Raw genomic sequence first — 18393 nt, 5'->3', positions numbered from 1 at the left:
TGTAGGCATTATTTGCACAGTGTTTTCTTCAACCCGCCATCTAGCTGTGTGACCTTGTTCACATTCTGTCTAAATATCCATAATATTACCGTCTCCAGAAAAAACACCGGAGTGACTTTTTTCAAGCAGCCATAATATATTTTACGTAATCCGTATCCACCGCTGTAGTAGTGTATACGTTGACCTTGTAGGCATTATTTGCACACTGTTTTCTTCAACCCGCCATCTAGCTGTGTGAGCTTGTTCACATTTTGTCTAAATATTGATAATATTATCGTCTCTAGAAAACCACTTGAGTTACTTTTTTCAAGCAGCATTCATATATTTTACGTAATCCGTATCCACCGCTGTAGTAGTGTATACGTTGACCTTGTAGGCATTATTTGCACAGTGTTTTCTTCAACCCGCCATCTAGCTGTGTGACCTTGTTCACATTCTGTCTAAATATCCATAATATTACCGTCTCCAGAAAAACACCGGAGTGACTTTTTTCAAGCAGCCATAATATATTTTACGTAATCCGTATCCACCGCTGTAGTAGTGTATACGTTGACCTTGTAGGCATTATTTGCACACTGTTTTCTTCAACCCGCCATCTAGCTGTGTGAGCTTGTTCACATTTTGTCTAAATATTGATAATATTATCGTCTCTAGAAAACCACTTGAGTTACTTTTTTTCAAGCAGCATTCATATATTTTACGTAATCCGTATCCACCGCTGTAGTAGTGTATACGTTGACCTTGTAGGCATTATTTGCACACTGTTTTCTTCAACCCGCCATCTAGCTGTGTGACCTTGTTCACATTCTGTCTAAATATCCATAATATTACCGTCTCCAGAAAAAACACCGGAGTGACTTTTTTCAAGCAGCCATAATATATTTTACGTAATCCGTATCCACCGCTGTAGTAGTGTATACGTTGACCTTGTAGGCATTATTTGCACACTGTTTTCTTCAACCCGCCATCTAGCTGTGTGACCTTGTTCACATTCTGTCTAAATATCCATAATATTACCGTCTCCAGAAAAACACCGGAGTGACTTTTTTCAAGCAGCCATAATATATTTTACGTAATCCGTATCCACCGCTGTAGTAGTGTATACGTTGACCTTGTAGGCATTATTTGCACACTGTTTTCTTCAACCCGCCATCTAGCTGTGTGACCTTGTTCACATTCTGTCTAAATATCCATAATATTACCGTCTCCAGAAAAAACACCGGAGTGACTTTTTTCAAGCAGCCATAATATATTTTACGTAATCCGTATCCACCGCTGTAGTAGTGTATACGTTGACCTTGTAGGCATTATTTGCACACTGTTTTCTTCAACCCGCCATCTAGCTGTGTGAGCTTGTTCACATTTTGTCTAAATATTGATAATATTATCGTCTCTAGAAAAACCACTTGAGTTACTTTTTTTCAAGCAGCATTCATATATTTTACGTAATCCGTATCCACCGCTGTAGTAGTGTATACGTTGACCTTGTAGGCATTATTTGCACAGTGTTTTCTTCAACCCGCCATCTAGCTGTGTGTATTATCGTTTCCAGAAAAACCAACTGAGTTTTTGTTGTTGTTGTTGTTTTTTTAAAAATAATGCCAGGCAAAGGCAGGCCGCCACGCAGAGGCCGTGCTAGGGGCCGTGCTGCTATGCAATCCTGTGGCCCTAGCAAATTGCCCAGTTTTAAAAAGCCAATGACCCTGAACTCCCAAAATGCTGAAGAGGTAGTTGACTGGCTTACACAGCACACCCCATCCTCTACCGTTTCTAACTTTACCACAACATCCTCCTCATCCTCCACTGCTATGGCCACCCCACGTAACACTTCCTCCACCACCGGTGCCCCTTCTTCACTGGGGTCAGAGGAGTTATTTTCCCATGAGTTTCTTGAACTGAGTAATGCGCAACCATTATTGCCAGAAGAAGATGAAGGAGATGAGGACCTTACACCAGATTTAATTCTGGCAGAGAACACGATAGAGATGGACATAATGAGTGATGAGGAGGAGGTCCCCGCTGCTGCTTCCTTCTGTGATGTGTCAGAAGAAATTGATGCATCTGAGGAGAATGATGATGAGGAGATTGATGTTTTGTGGGTGCCTAGTAGAAGAGAGCAAGAGGAGGGTAGTTCAGATGGAGAGACGGAGAGTCAGAGAGGCAGTAGGAGAATAAGACTTAGAAGAAGCAGGGAGGACAGCCCGCAGGGATCAGTAGGGCAACAACATGTATCGGCACCTGTGTTCAGCCGGCCAACGCACCCGCCATTGCCGCCAATGCCGCCAACTTCTACTGTTACCGCCAGATCGCACACTTCCAAAAAGTCAGCAGTGTGGGATTTTTTTAATGTGTGTGCCTCTGACAAAAGCATTGTAATTTGCAATGAGTGCAGTCAGAAACTGAGCCTTGGTAAGCCCAACAGCCACATAGGTACAACTTCTATGCGAAGGCACATGAGCGGCAAGCACAAAGCACTTTGGGAGCAACACCTCAAGGCAACAGGCAAACTAAAAGCCACACTCCTTCTGGTCCAGCATCTTACTGCTCTACCTCTGCTCTCCTTGACCCGTCTGAACCACCCTCCACTCCGCCTTCCACCTTGACCACCTGTTCCCATTCCCAGTCATCTGCCACCAGCCAAGTTTCTGTGAAGGCCATGTTTGAGCGTAAGAAGCCAATGTCTGACTGTCACCCCCCTTGCCCGGCGTCTGACAGCTGGCTTGTCTGCACTCTTAGCCCGCCAGCTTTTACCATACCAGCTGGTGGACTCTGAGGCCTTCCGCAAATTTGTAGCAATTGGGACACCGCAGTGGAAGGTACCCAGCCGCAATTTTTTTGCTAAAAAGGGAATACCACACCTGTACCAACATGTGCAGAGCCAAGTTACCGCATCTCTGTCACTTAGTGTTGGGCCAAAGGTCCATATGACTACTGACGCATGGTCCTCCAAGCATGGTCAGGGCAGGTATGTCACCTACACTGCCCACTGGGTGAACTTGGTAATGGCTGGGAAGCAGGGAATGGGTAGCTCAACAACAACAGTGGAGTTGGTGTCACCGCCACGGATTGCACGCGGTTCTGCCACCACCTCTACTCCTCCATCGCTCTCTACCTCGTCTTCTTCTTCTTCTTACTCTGCTGCTGGGTCCTCCTTCTCCTCCTCCACACCTGTGCACCCCCAGCTCCCCCTAGGCTATTCGACGTGCCAGGTACGCCGTTGTCACGCTGTCTTGGGGATGACGTGCCTGGAAAGCAAAAACCATACCGGATCTGTACTCCTGTCATCTCTGCAGTCACAGGCCGATCGGTGGCTGACCCCACACCAACTGCAGATCGGAAAAGTGGTGTGTGACAATGGAAGCAATCTGTTGGCAGCGTTGAGACTAGGCAATTTAACACATGTGCCCTGCATGGCACATGTGTTAAATTTAATAGTCCAACGTTTTGTCTCCAAGTACCCAGGATTCCAGGACGTTCTCACCCAGTCCAGAAAGGTGTCGGCCCATTTCAGACGTTCCTACACAGCCATGGCACGCCTTGCTGACATTCAGCAGCGCTACAACATGCCAGTCAGGCGTTTGATTTCTGACAGCCAGACTCGCTGGAATTCAACGCTCCTTATGTTGGAACGTCTGCTGCAACAACAAAGGGCCGTCAACGAGTACCTTTTGAACTGGGTGGTAGGACTGGATCTGCACAGCTGGGGATTTTTTTCCCCCGTTACTGGGTGCTTATGCGCGATGCCTGCAGGCTCATGCGACCTTTTGAAGAGGTGACAAATATGGTCAGTCACACCGAAGGCACCATCAGCGACCTAATACCCTTCGCTTTATTCCTGGAGCGTGCCGTGCGACGAGTGACAGATGAGGCTGTAGACCAGCGTGACGAGGAGCTGGAAGCGCACGATTTCTGGTCGGAATCACCAGAACGAACCCAGGCACCTGCTGCAACGCAGGGAGAGGTGCCAGAAGTGGAGTCAGAGGAGGAAGGTGGCTTTGTGGAGGAGGAGGAGGAGGACCAACAGGAGCAGGCTTCCCAGGGGGCTAGTGGTGACCTTTTGGGGACCCCTGGTCTTGTACGTGGCTGGGGGGAGGAGACGGTGGATGATGCAGTCCTTGATAATGAGGAAGCGGAGATGGATAGCTCTGCATCCAACCTTGTGAGAATGGGGTCTTTCATGCTGTCATGCCTGTTGAAGGACCCCCGTATCAAGAGGCTTAAGGAGAAGGACCTGTACTGGGTCGCAACGCTACTAGACCCTCGGTACAAGCATAAAGTGTCAGAAATGTTACCAACATACCACAAGTCCGAAAAGATGCGGCATTTACAAACCAGCCTGCAAAACATGTTGTACAATGCTTTTAAGGGTGATGTCACTTCAGGAACTCATCAACATTCCAGGGGCAGAGGTGCCAGTAATCCTGCCACGAGCACACCTGCAAGGACAAAGCCCTTTGGCCAGTCTGTAACGTCAGACATGCAAATGTTTTTCTGTCCAAGGCAGCGCCACAACCCTTCTGGATCCACCCTCAAAGAACGCCTCGACCGGCAGGTAGCGGACTACCTGGCATTAACTGCAGATATCGACACTCTGAGGAGCGATGAACCCCTGGACTACTGGGTGCGCAGGCTTGATCTGTGGCCAGAGCTGTCACAATTTGCCATGAACCTCTTGTCTTGCCCAGCCTCAAGTGTGCTCTCAGAAAGGACCTTCAGTGCAGCAGGAGGGATTGTAACTGAGAAGAGAACTCGCCTAGGTCACAAAAGTGTAGATTACCTGACCTTTATTAAAATGAATGAGGGGTGGATCTCGGAGGGTTACTGCACGCCGGAAGACTTGTTCTGACTTCTATGCAGCTGTCCTTCTCTTCAAGCCTCATGACTCCACACACAGCTGTCCTTTAGCGTCCTCCTCCTCCCTCCGCCACCGTTACAAACTAGGGTGCAAACCCTACTGGTTTAATTTTTTCTGGCCTCTGTGCTTCAGTGGCTGCAACCAAAAAAACTGGGCAAACAATGTCTACAAGGTCAACGTATGGCAAAAAATGACTATTTTCAGCATTTATATGGCATATTTTTTCTGGCAACTGTGCTTCAGTGGCTGCGTCCAAAAAAATGCATATTTTCTGCATTTATATGGCATAATTTTTCTGGCCTCTGTGCTTCAGTGGCTGCAACCAAAAAAATGCATATTTTCAGCATTTATATGGCATAATTTTTCTGGCCTCTGTGCTTCAGTGGCTGCAACCAAAAAAATTTATATTTTCAGCATTTATATGGCATAATTTTTCTGGCCTCTGTGCTTCAGTGGCTGCAACCAAAAAAATGCATATTTTCAGCATTTATATGGCATAATTTTTCTGGCCTCTGTGCTTCAGTGGCTGCAACCAAAAAAATTTATATTTTCAGCATTTATATGGCATAATTTTTCTGGCCTCTGTGCTTCAGTGGCTGCAACCAAAAAAATGCATATTTTCAGCATTTATATGGCATAATTTTTCTGGCAACTGTGCTTCAGTGGCTGCGACCAAAAAAATGACTATTTTCAGCATTTATATGGCATATTTTTTCTGGCCTCTGTGCTTCAGTGGCTGCGGCCAAAAAAACTGGGCAAACAATGCCTACAAGGTCAACGACGTTGACCTTGTAGGCATTGTTTGCCCAGTTTTTTTGGCCGCAGCCACTGAAGCACAGAGGCCAGAAAAAATATGCCATATAAATGCTGAAAATAGTCATTTTTTGCCATACGTTGACTCAACGTATATGGCAAAAAATGACTATTTTCAGCATTTATATGGCATATTTTTTCTGGCAACTGTGCTTCAGTGGCTGCGACCAAAAAAACTGGGCAAACAATGCCTACAAGGTCAACGTATGGCAAAAAATGACTATTTTCAGCATTTATATGGCATATTTTTTCTGGCAACTGTGCTTCAGTGGCTGCAACCAAAAAAACTGGGCAAACAATGTCTACAAGGTCAACGTATGGCAGTTGTTTAAAGAGAACAGTAGATTACTAGCCAGCAAAGCTACCTAAGCTAAAATGTCCCTCAAATCCCTGCAGACTTCTGTCCCTCCAATACAGAGCAGTATCAAGCAGATTACTAGCCAGCAAACTTACTATCATCTGTCCCTGAAATCACTAACAGCTCTCCCCCTACACTATCTCTTCCAAGCACACACAGGCAGATTTTTCAGATACATTTTTGCCCTTGATCCCCTTCTGGCATGCCACTGTCCAGGTCGTTGCACCCTTTAAACAACTTTAAAATCATTTTTCTGGCCAGAAATGTCTTTTCTAGATGTTAAAGTTCGCCTTCCCATTGAAGTCTATGGGGTTCGCGAACCGTTCGCGAACCGCTCGCGTTTTTGCGCAAGTTCGCGAATATGTTCGCGAACTTTTTTTCCGACGTTCGCTACATCCCTACTACTGAACACTTTGATGCCCAATATGCATAGATATACCAAACTATGTGGCGCACAGAGACCCCCAAATGACAATAGTGTATATACATTTTCACGGCTGACGCGCTGGCTGCTGCAATATAAGCACCTGGTGTGTGTAATATGCAACATTAGACCCCCCCCTAACAGTACAGAGACCCCAGAAAACCATATATTTTCAGAAAGTACACATTCTGACGAATCCAATATGGGTAAATATGTGTTCCTACTGCAAACTGCCAAACTGCAAAGCAATGCTGAATGTAATGGTTTTTATCAAATTTCTGAAAATCGTCACAAAGCTTGAATTTTACCCCATTATATGCCCCACATTTCGTAACATATCAGCATAAAACATCCTAAATATGAACGCCAGGGGTCTACTGAACACTTTGATGCCCAATATGCATAGATATACCAAACTTTGTGGCGCACAGAGACCCCCAAATGACAATAGTGTATATACATTTTCACGGCTGACGCGCTGGCTGCTGCAATATGAGCACCTGGTGTGTGTATTATGCGACATTAGACCCCCCTAACAGTACAGAGACCCCAGAAAACCATATATTTTCAGAAAGTACACATTCTGACGAATCCAATATGGGTAAATATGTGTTCCTACTGCAAACTGCCAAACTGCAAAGCAATGCTGAAAGTAGCGGTTTTTATCAAATTTCTGAAAATCGTCACAAAGCTTGAATTTTACCCCATTATATGCCCCACATTTCGTAACGTATCAGCATAAAACATCCTAAATATGAACGCCAGGGGTCTACTGAACACTTTGATGCCCAATATGTATAGATATACCAAACTATGTGGCGCACAGAGACCCCCAAATGACAATAGTGTATATACATTTTCACGGCTGACGCGCTGGCTGCTGCAATATGAGCACCTGGTGTGTGTATTATGCGACATTAGACCCCCCTAACAGTACAGAGACCCCAGAAAACCATATATTTTTAGAAAGTACATATTCTGACGAATCCAATATGGGTAAATAAGTGTTTCTAATGTAAACTGCCAAACTGCAAAGCAATGCTGAAAGTAACGGTTTTTATCAAATTTCTGAAAATCGTCACAAAGCTTGAATTTTACCCCATTATATGCCCCACATTTCGTAACGTATCAGCATAAAACATCCTAAATATGAACGCCAGGGGTCTACTGAACACTTTGATGCCCAATATGCATAGATATACCAAACTATGTGGCGCACAGAGACCCCAAATGACAATAGTGTATATACATTTTCACGGCTGACGCGCTGGCTGCTGCAATATGAGCACCTGGTGTGTGTATTATGCGACATTAGACCCCCCTAACAGTACAGAGACCCCAGAAAACCATATATTTTTAGAAAGTACATATTCTGACGAATCCAATATGGGTAAATAAGTGTTTCTAATGCAAACTGCCAAACTGCAAAGCAATGCTGAACATAACGGTTTTTATCAAATTTCTGAAAATCGTCACGAAGCTTGAATTTTACCCCATTATATGCCCCACATTTCGTAGTGTATCAGCATAAAACATCCGAAATATGAACGCCAGGGGTCTACTGAACACTTTGATGCCCAATATGTATAGATATACCAAACTATGTGGCGCACAGAGACCCCCAAATGACAATATGTATATACATTTTCACAGCTGACGTGCTGGCTGCTGCAATATAAGCACCTGGTGTGTGTATTATGCGACATTAGACCCCCCTAACAGTACAGAGACCCCAGAAAACCATATATTTTCAGAAAGTACACATTCTGACGAATCCAATATGGGTAAATATGTGTTTCTACTGCAAACTGCCAAACTGCAAAGTACTGCTGAACGTAACGGTTTTTATCAAATTTCTGAAAATCGTCACGAAGCTTGAATTTTACCCCATTATATGTCCCACATTTCGTAAAGTATCCGCATAAACCATCCTAAATATGAACGACAGGTGTCTACTGAACACTTTCATGCCCAATATTCACAGATTTACCAAACTATGTGGCGCACAGAGACGCCCAATTGGATATATAGTAGATAAAATTTACAAGACATAACAAAATAATACAGAAAGTGTGAAATTCAAATAAAATTACTAAAATCCAATAAAACCACAAAAATCTATGCTTTTTTTTTCAGACTAGTGTAATCAGACATCAGAATTACAGTTTGAATATTATAGCTTGGCAAAATAGGTTTTACGGACAGAATAAAGCAAGCAACAGTTATGCAGCGCTGAAAATGCAATAAAATGGCTAACAATGCACCAAAATCCCTAAAATTTCCAAATAATCACCGAAATAACATTGCACAGTACGGTTAGCGAATACGCTATTCGCAAAGGCAATAAAACATTTTTTTGAGCCAAAAACACAACAATGCAATATGAAAAAAAAAAAAGCTACACAACAGTGTATGTGTGTGCACATGTGTACAATTGGTAAATTGCATGTTATGTGCATGTGTTTGTGTGTGCAAGTGTATGTACCCCCCCCAAGTGTGTGTGACCCCCCTGATCCCCCAAAAAATGTATGTGAGTGTGTGTAAGTGTAAATCTAAGCATGTATTAGTGTATAAAGTGTGTGTAAGTGTATTTTGTGTGTGTGTTACACTAACCTGGGGTGTGTAGCTGCAGATCTGTGTCCATGATGGCAGGAGGAGTGGAGAAGCAGGAGGGAGTCGCCAGATCCGTTGATCCGATGCGTGGGCGTCGCTGGAGGGACCCGGAAGTGCAGGCAGCAGCAGCAGCGCGCAGCCACGTGCGTCTGTTGCGTTTGTGGGGCCCCTGGACGATCGCGCCTCAGGAGCCCCTTTCCCACCCGCTCCGCTCGTTGCCTAGGGGGTTGTGAGCGAGCGGGGAAGGAGCGAGCAGCATTTAAAGCCGCTCCTGAGCTCCCCGCACGCTTATGCTGCAGAACGTAGAATCTACGTTCTGTGGCATTTCAAGATACTTTTCCACAGAACGTAGATTCTACGTTCTGTGGCACTTAAAGGGTTAATACATGGTTGGTTGCTAGTGTAATTAGGAACTTAGCAAGCAGATTTCTGGAAATGCAAACAGTAGAGCTGCTGAATTAAAAGCTAAATAACACAAAAAACTGAAAATAATAATAAAATGAAAACCAATTGCAAATCATCTCAGAATATCACTCTCTAAATCATTCTAAAAGTTAACTCATAGGTGAACAACCCCTTTAAGAAATTGTTTGGTAAGTATGATGTTTCCATAAATGGAGATGTCTAAAGAGATTTAGGGGGTTATTTGTTTAGTCAGATTTCTTTTTGGTTGGACTTTTAAAGGGGAAAACACAATTTTTTTTAGATTTATTAAAGGAAAACTTTACCCCCAAAATGAATATTTAAGCAACAGATAATTTATATCATATTAAGTGTCATATTAAAGAATCTTATCAAACTTGTATATATATTTAAGTAAATATTATACTTTTACATCCCTTGCTTTGAACCACCATTTCGTAATGGTCTGTGTGCTGCCTCAGATCACCTGACCAGAAATACTCCAGCTCTAACTGTAACAGGAAGAAGAGTGGAAGCAAAAGACAGAACTCTGTCTTTTAATTGGCTCATGTGACCTAACATGTATGGTTTGTTTGTGTGCACCTTGAATCCTAGGATCCCAGGGGGTGGCCCTTATTTTTTAAAATGGCAACTCTTCTATTTAAGATTACCCAATGGCACATACTACTAAAATAGTATATTATTATGAAAATGGTTTATTTACATGAAGCAGGGATTTATATATGAGCTGTTTAATGCAACATATTTTTTATAGAGACCTACATTGTTCAGGGGTTATAGTTTTCGTTTAAAATCTGATGGTGTTAAAGGACCGAATAAAAAAGTTCTCCAATTCAGACCTGCCGAGTTCATGTAGAAGTCAATGGCAGATCTCCCGTTTATATCTTTATCTGCGCTGGGTTCTGTCCAATAATCGGAAGATTTTGTGGTTTTCTGGTGATAATCTGAAATATTCTGAATTTTCAGGCATCAAGACTGAAAAAAACTTGGATTTTTTCACGATTTTATCAAGTCTTTTCCCACACAAGAAATTTTCGTGAAAATATAATGATAAATAGGAAGAAAAAGTCTGTGCAGATTTGGTTTGAGTGGTTTTCAGAAAGTAGTGAGAAAATTTTGGATTTTGACAAATAACCCCCTTAATGTTTACTGTTAAACTCTAAAGGTACTTCCCTTACAAATTTCCTTTCAAAGATGGATGTACTCCCGATATTGAGCTGGACATATTACAACAGAGCTTGACATAACGCCTTTCTGTTATAGCAATTAGTTTACAACTTTAAAGTCACACAAATAAGCTTTGGTTCTGCTTAACACTTTGGATCCAACTCTTGGGATTTGGCTCAATCCCTAAATTTTACTTGCTACTTTTATAACCATCTTATTCCACTTTAATTTTAATTTCAGTAGGCTTACACAAATGTTTGGTACCTGTCTTTTTAAAATTTGTGTTAAATTAATTTTCAAACAGAGAGTATAATACAAAAACATGAATATTTATCTAGACCCATCAGAACTGCTCTTATTGTTCAGAAAGCAATTACAGTATATCAATTTGTGTCACATTAAGGTCATTTTGAACTAATTTACCTTTATCAAAACAAAGCAGTTGAATGCTTACCCATTATTGAAGATCTGATTTAACTGCACTTGAAAATAATACATGGTTTATGGCTTGAGTGTCGGAGTAATTATTCAAAGCATTACAAAATGAAAGAGTGCAAAGGGGTAAACATTTAGTTAAGTGAGCAAGTAAGTGATAACAATTGTTCCATTTGTATGACACTCTGTGATTACTTCCTTTTTCCTTGTAATTTGGAAGCAATTCAACTTGTAGTGATCACACAGAACAGATAAGCACTCAGTATTAGTTTAGAGAAAGTTTAGCTGGAGCCAGAAGGATAAAACGTGACAGCTTCTATTCTAAATATTTTTAGATGGAGGAAGCCTTTGGGACATATTTTGCAATGATCTAAGCCCCATCAAACAGTTATTTGCTCTCCATTAAAATAAGCAACCACAGGCAACAGAGAAATTCTATGTAATGTAACATGTAAGATATTTCCTTTTACAGCAATTTTGCAGTTTCTTAAATTTCATTTAATTGAAAAAAGCCATTATAATTTTTCACAAATGGTAAAATGTATATTATGTCTTACAGTTAGCTGTGCTTCTAAAATAATACATTTAAAGCATTTGAGGCAATTACCTTTAAACTACATTTAAACCTGGGTTGGTTGCTGAACTCCATTCTCTCTCATCACACTGCCCTTTCAAGCAATAAACTTAAAGGAGAACTACAACTTAACAAAAGAAATTAATTTTATGCTTGATGATTTGTGACAACCCCTAAGCTTAGTTTATCAACAGCTACTGAAAGCACACTGAGCATGTGCGTGTCACAGACACTCAGACACAAAGTCATTGGTTCAGTCTGATCAATATATAAAATATGGTATATGCATTTTTAGGGTCTAGTTCTCCTCTAAAGTGGTGCACCAAGTTCACATGCAGAAGACAAACTACCTTATAATCCAGAATCTTTTATCCCAACCATGTTGGCTTTCATTTTCATGTGAACTAATACTGTGGGATTTCACGGAGTTGGCAATTCTCACCCCTTAAACTAAGAGTAAGATGACTGAGAACTGACTGCTGTAATAAACAGCCTCCTACCAAACACAAACACATGGCATTTGATAGTGCTCCACGTGGTTGGATAATGGATTCCTGAGCAGATTCACCCAGACACAAAAAGTCTTTTTCAAATTAAACATGAAATCCAATTTCTATTTTTTATTAAAGCATTAATAGCTCATTTAAAAATCTCAGCTGTCAATCAAATATTGTCTGCCCCTCCTCTATAGCTCTTAGGCATAGAGGCGGTGCAGACAATTACTTTCACTTTTCATTCAGCACTTCCTAAATGTCACTGCTCTCTACACATTCCTCCGTTCTCTTCACTGTTTAATTGTTTAGCAAGGGAATGGAGATGGACATCGGGTCCCCCATTCTAGTGCACAAACAAGATTCTGAGATTATGCAATTCTTGCCTTAGTAACAGTGTCCACAAAATGGCTACTGCCTGATTGCTATAATTATGAATTCCCAGACTGAAGGAAGCAAGATTCATATAATTTGTATAGTGTTATTAAAGTTCATTTTGCTTGACTAATGTGATAAAATATTTTAATATAATATATATAATATTTTAACCTTTGATCAGGAATCATAGATTTGTATGTCTGCATAATATTTACAGCCTACATATATGGTTATGTGCATAAATTAATTTGTAATCTTCAGAATATTTGATGCAGGTTCCCTTTGCCATTCCCCCTTCCCCTCACTCTGATATTTTTCCAGGAAATCTAGGCAAAAAAGCTTCAAAATTAATGATCTTTTGATGGGCCCCTATCTAATGATTTGGGTACTGGTCAGGGGTTCAGTCCCAGAGTTTATTACCAGTGCCACAGAGGGTAAACAGCGACTACTATGTTTGTCTGTGTCATTGGCGTGGAGATTTCTCACAAGGAACATTCTAGAGAGGTGCAGGAGGATCTCAGGCTGAGTTTTCCTATCTTTTGAGGATTATAGCTATAGAAGAGCATTGGGCTGCAGAAGTGTGAGCCTCTAGTAAAGAAAATAAATGGGCAATTTTTTCTTGTAACTTCTAAGTCTATTGCTACTGTACTAAAGTATAAAGTATAAAGTGTTGTAAAATTAAAAAAATACTGCTTAAATTGTGTGTATTTCCTGTTATTAAGGTACGAAACTGAAATGTCATATGCATTATTAATAAAAAAAAAACAAGCAGTCAATTTTATTATTATTATTGCAGTCCAAGTTGCCTATAATAGTCACACAAGACACCAGGGTCAATTTCATCAGGAACTGAACTGTATGTTTTTGGTCTGAGAGGAATCAGAGTGTCCAGTGGAGAACATACAGTACAATATACAGCCTTGTTAGAATCAAAGTCAGGGCCTATACATTCCGAATACTTAAAATAAAATGTGTAGGTGATCCACAAATGAATAATGGAGAAAGTATAAAATATTGGACTAATCCAGAATGTTTTATCCCCAAAACTTATGAAAGCAGGAGCTGCAGTAACACACATTTTTGTGCTATATAGCAGAGGCATCATAGATATTATACTGCAAAGCAGACGTTAGTTACGTGGATCCCTTGTTCCTTAGAGTGCTGCCTGCTGCATCTTGTGCCCTATTCACAATACAATTGGGGTTATTTATAAACACTGGGCAAATTTGCACCTGGGCAGTAACCCATGGCAACCAATGAGATGACTGCTTTCAGTGTTCAACCTACAGATGGCTGAAAAAAGCTAATCACTGATTGGTTGCTATGGGTTACTGCAAAGGAGCCCTGTGTAATAAGTGCATTGGAGCAATATGCCTGTATATGCTTGCACAAGATTTTTATGTATGATATTTTAGTGGGAACGGTTCTATTACTATTATAAAAGCTACCACTATGCTCAGTAAGTAAGAGAGTCCTGTGTGTTAAATCTGTTAGGAACTCACCTGCACACCTCTTCCACCAATCATTTTCCTGGAAGCCAAGCTAGGAGTTACTATACATTGGTATTTGCACCAAAGTTTGGAACTCACATTTTTGTACAGTATGCTCTTTATTGACAATGTATTGCACACCAAAGTGACCAGTGTAGAAGATTTAATGTTTTGGGTAGACCATCCCTATCACAGTGTCTACTGTTCCAGAGACTATACAGAAAGGTAACCAATTCTTGCTGAGTGATAAATGATCAATAGAAATGGAAAAAATTCTATACATTTAAGTTATCTATTATCCTGAAAAAGGGCAAAATAATTACCCAAGTGTCAAATGTGAAAGCAAGAGGCTTTAAGAAATGACCTACTGCATTTAAACAGAAAATAAATGTATTAAATGTCAATAAATACAGGTACAAATATTAAGCAGGGAGGGTTTAACTTTAAAATAAAATGACTGTCTACTATAACCATTAGAGATCAGCAGAGGGAGCATTTGCCTCCGTTTTTATCTTGCAGCCTGTTAATGCAGAAGTGCAACGTTTGGAAGCATAGTGAACCCTGGTGCAAAGGTACATTTGAAGGTGAAGCAATCAAGTCAATTAACTTAATTAACATATGAATTGTGATACAGAGGAAACAATTCAAAAAAGAAAAAACATAAAAAACTAAAAAAAAAAATTAAAAAAATTAAAAAAACATATTGTCCATAATACCAAAAATTGGTTAATTCTTAATAAAGAAAAAAAGGAAAAAATCCAATGATAGTCTCTTTAGTTGTGGAATCCAAAGTGATTAGTCTAAATTTCAATAGAAAAGTTACAATGTAACTAAATAATAAAATGCCCAATTGTTGCAAAGTGAAGTACCAAAAAAACACAGTAGACACATAAATGGTTACAAAAAGTTAAAAATATTAATCTTACCCTGTATATGAAGGGAAACGAAAAGGAGAATACCTGTCCCTGTGCCAGGATTACATACATAGTTTTTCTTCTCTGAAAGGAAATTAAATAACTGTTAAAGAATTATAAAAAACAGGACATATTGAATTCTTCATTAAGGCCTCTCGGTTATTTAGACTGTAAAAGCCAGAAGAATTCTCTCTGCAACAACAATCTTTTCTTGTCTTGGCCTTGTTGTACCACTACTTTTTCTAGAATCTGCCAGCGTACTTGTGCATCACGGTGGCCATTAAGATAATGCTTAGTAAGCCAAGTTTCTTTTTCGTATTTTCCTGAATCTGTTTTTACCTTGGTATTTGTTCTTGTTGTTGCAGAGGAAGGATGGTAACTCCATATTGTTTGTTTAATCTTATTTTAAGTGGTGTAGAAGTTTTCCCCACATAAGCTACACCACAGGGACACTTAATACAGTAAATCACATCCGAGCTGTCACATGTGAAAAATACTTTTATTTAATGTTTAGTACCCCGTTGTGGATGTGTGACAATGTTACCTGGTATGATCCCGTTGCAATGTCCACAGTTTCTACATGGAAATGTGCCTGTAGTATGTACCAGATTTTGAACCTTCAATTTTTGTTTATTGGGTTTTATCAGTCCAATATGTCTACCCCGTCTATATGAGAATAGCGGAGGAGCTTGAAACATGTGGCCATATTTAGGGTCAGTTTTTAGTATGTCCAAATGATTTGTGATAATGTTCCTAATGGCTTTGGAATTGATGTCAAAAGAGCTGATAAAAGGGATTATTTCTGTCTGTTGGTTTGGTGTAAACACTGGTAACAAAAGATGACCCTGTAAATGTAATGTTGACATCCATAGCAGCAGAGGGACCCCGTTGGTATTTGTGCTTTGCAAAGGAATTAAAGCCATATAGTAATAGTTTATATATATATATATATATATATATATATATATATATATATATATATATATATATATATATACATATACATATATATATATATACATATATATATATATATACATACATATATATATATCTTTATATATATATATATATATATCTATATTTATATATATATATCTATACATATATATATATCTATATATATATCTATATCTATATATATATATCTATATATCTATATATATATATATATATATATATCTATATATATATCTATATATATATCTATATATATATATATATATATATATATATAATATATACCTCACACAGGCAGGTATCCTTCCTGCTCTGTGTCCTGCTCTGAGAGCTTTCCTAACAGCCTCACTCAAACTAAATACCTTTCCACAGGACAGCCTTCCTGTGGAAGGTGAGCTCTAATCTATGAGCTGGACTTCTGGAATGGAGTACCTGGCTTGCCTGTTCTTTCCAGAATACTCCAGCTTCCAGGACCTGGCCGCCAAAACTTTTAAACAGAGAACCTATTCTCTCTGTATGAACACCCTTCCTGATGCCTACCTCTCCCACTAAGGAGAACTTAAAGGGAAAACACACATTTTCCCACATTGTTTTGGCCACTCTGCCACTATATATATATCTATATCTATATCTATATATCTATATTATATATATATATATATTTATATATATATATATATATATATATATATATATATATATATATATATATATATATATATATATATATATAAAATTGGTATGTCATTGTTTTTGCCTTTAGTACATGTATTCAAACAATTCTGAACAACAAAGCAACTATCTTGAAGCACAATATTTTGGAATACATTTTGGAGAACTCTACGTACCATTTTTCTCTGGGAATTGATAATGACAAAATGCCAGCGCCAATGCATTCGCGGCGATTCGATTTCCGAAGTCACCAGAACGTGGAAACTTAGGGCAACTTCGACATGCCGCGAGTGCATTGGCAATGGCGTTTTGTCATTATAGCAGGCGGTTAGTTGTCAGGTGACTAAATTTCCCTGAATCTGCCAGTGTGCTTCAACCCTTAAGCAGCTGGCTACTGAACTTTTAGAACCTTACCTTCATTCATTACACTTGAACACTCTTTTTACATATCAGTTAAAAAAAATCACTGAATGCACATCAATCAAGACCTTTACTGTGGTTAGAAATTATTAAAGATGTTAGATTCTATGTTTTTGGGAACTGTATTTATCCTCTAGACAAGAAGTATGCCAGCTCTGCATAGTATGCAGGTGAGACAATGGAATCCCCTAGTATGCACAAAGCAGAAGTGCCTGGTTACACCAGAGGAATGAAACCTTATACCAAAAGTCTCCTTTGTTCCTGCATGAGCTTGCATTCATTGGTATAAACACTGCACTTAGCATTAGCATGGGTCACAGCAGCACTCGTATCTGTATTAGTAATAATAATACTAGCAGCAATATTAGTTCCAATAGCAATACCCTGTGTTTGGATGTAATAATAAAACCAGTGGCGTAATTAGACAGTACTGGGCCCCACAGCAAATAATTTTTCAGGCCCCCAAAATGTCTAGAGGTTGACCTGTTTTATCAATATTTATTGAAATTGCATATGAATTAGGGCCTCGTGGGGCCCCTATACATCCTGGGCCCCCCTGCAGCCGCAGGGTCTGCTTCCTCTATAGTTACGCCCCTGAATAAAACAGAAAGAAAAATTTCAGTGTATTCTGTAATATTATGATTTTGCCTCATTGAAGTTAAGGGCCTAGCCCAAACCATGAAATACAGTCACACTAAGCTTCACAGATGGTAGGGAGGTAGTGTTCTCCTGGCATGTGCCAAACCCAGAATTGTCCAAATGGTGACGTGTGATTCACTAGAGAACTTTCAGCACTGCTTCAGAGCTCAATGGTGGCAAGCTTTTCACCAATTATTATATACTTGCCATCAGAACTGGTTTAAATGAGAACTTAACCATAAAAATGAACATGGCTAAAAATACCATATTTTATATAATAAAATTATTGCACCAACCTACAGATTCAGCTACTCAATAGCAGCAATGGTCCAGGACTTCAAACTTGTCACAAGAGGTCACCATCTTGGAAAGTGTCTGTGTCTTACTCGGTGGGCTCTGAGCAGCTGTTGAGAAGCTTAGGATTCTTTGGAAATTATAAAGCAGGAAATTAGGTTGGTCTGTATAATATAATTGATGCTTCAAGGTTGATTATTAAATTCTGATGCTAGTCAGCGCCGTTGCCGCCCCGTCCCCTCCTCACGGCGCTCACATTTTCTGTGCAGGAGGGGTTCGGGGCACTGCACGACGCTAGTGCAGAGAGTGCAATTGCGCTCTCTGCACTAGAAGAGTCGAATTTCCAGGTTCATTGGTGGCGTGCCCCTGATGCTAGTTGCACTGGTCACTGTGCTGCTATGCAGTAATTATCTGTATTAATTACTAATCAGCCTTATATTGTGACATTTATATTCTATGTGCAATGTATATTG

The sequence above is a fragment of the Xenopus laevis genome, chromosome 1S (genome assembly GCF_017654675.1).
Source record: "Xenopus laevis strain J_2021 chromosome 1S, Xenopus_laevis_v10.1, whole genome shotgun sequence".
Classification (NCBI taxonomy): Eukaryota; Metazoa; Chordata; class Amphibia; order Anura; family Pipidae; genus Xenopus; species Xenopus laevis.
Note: the sequence above shows the minus strand (reverse complement) of the source record.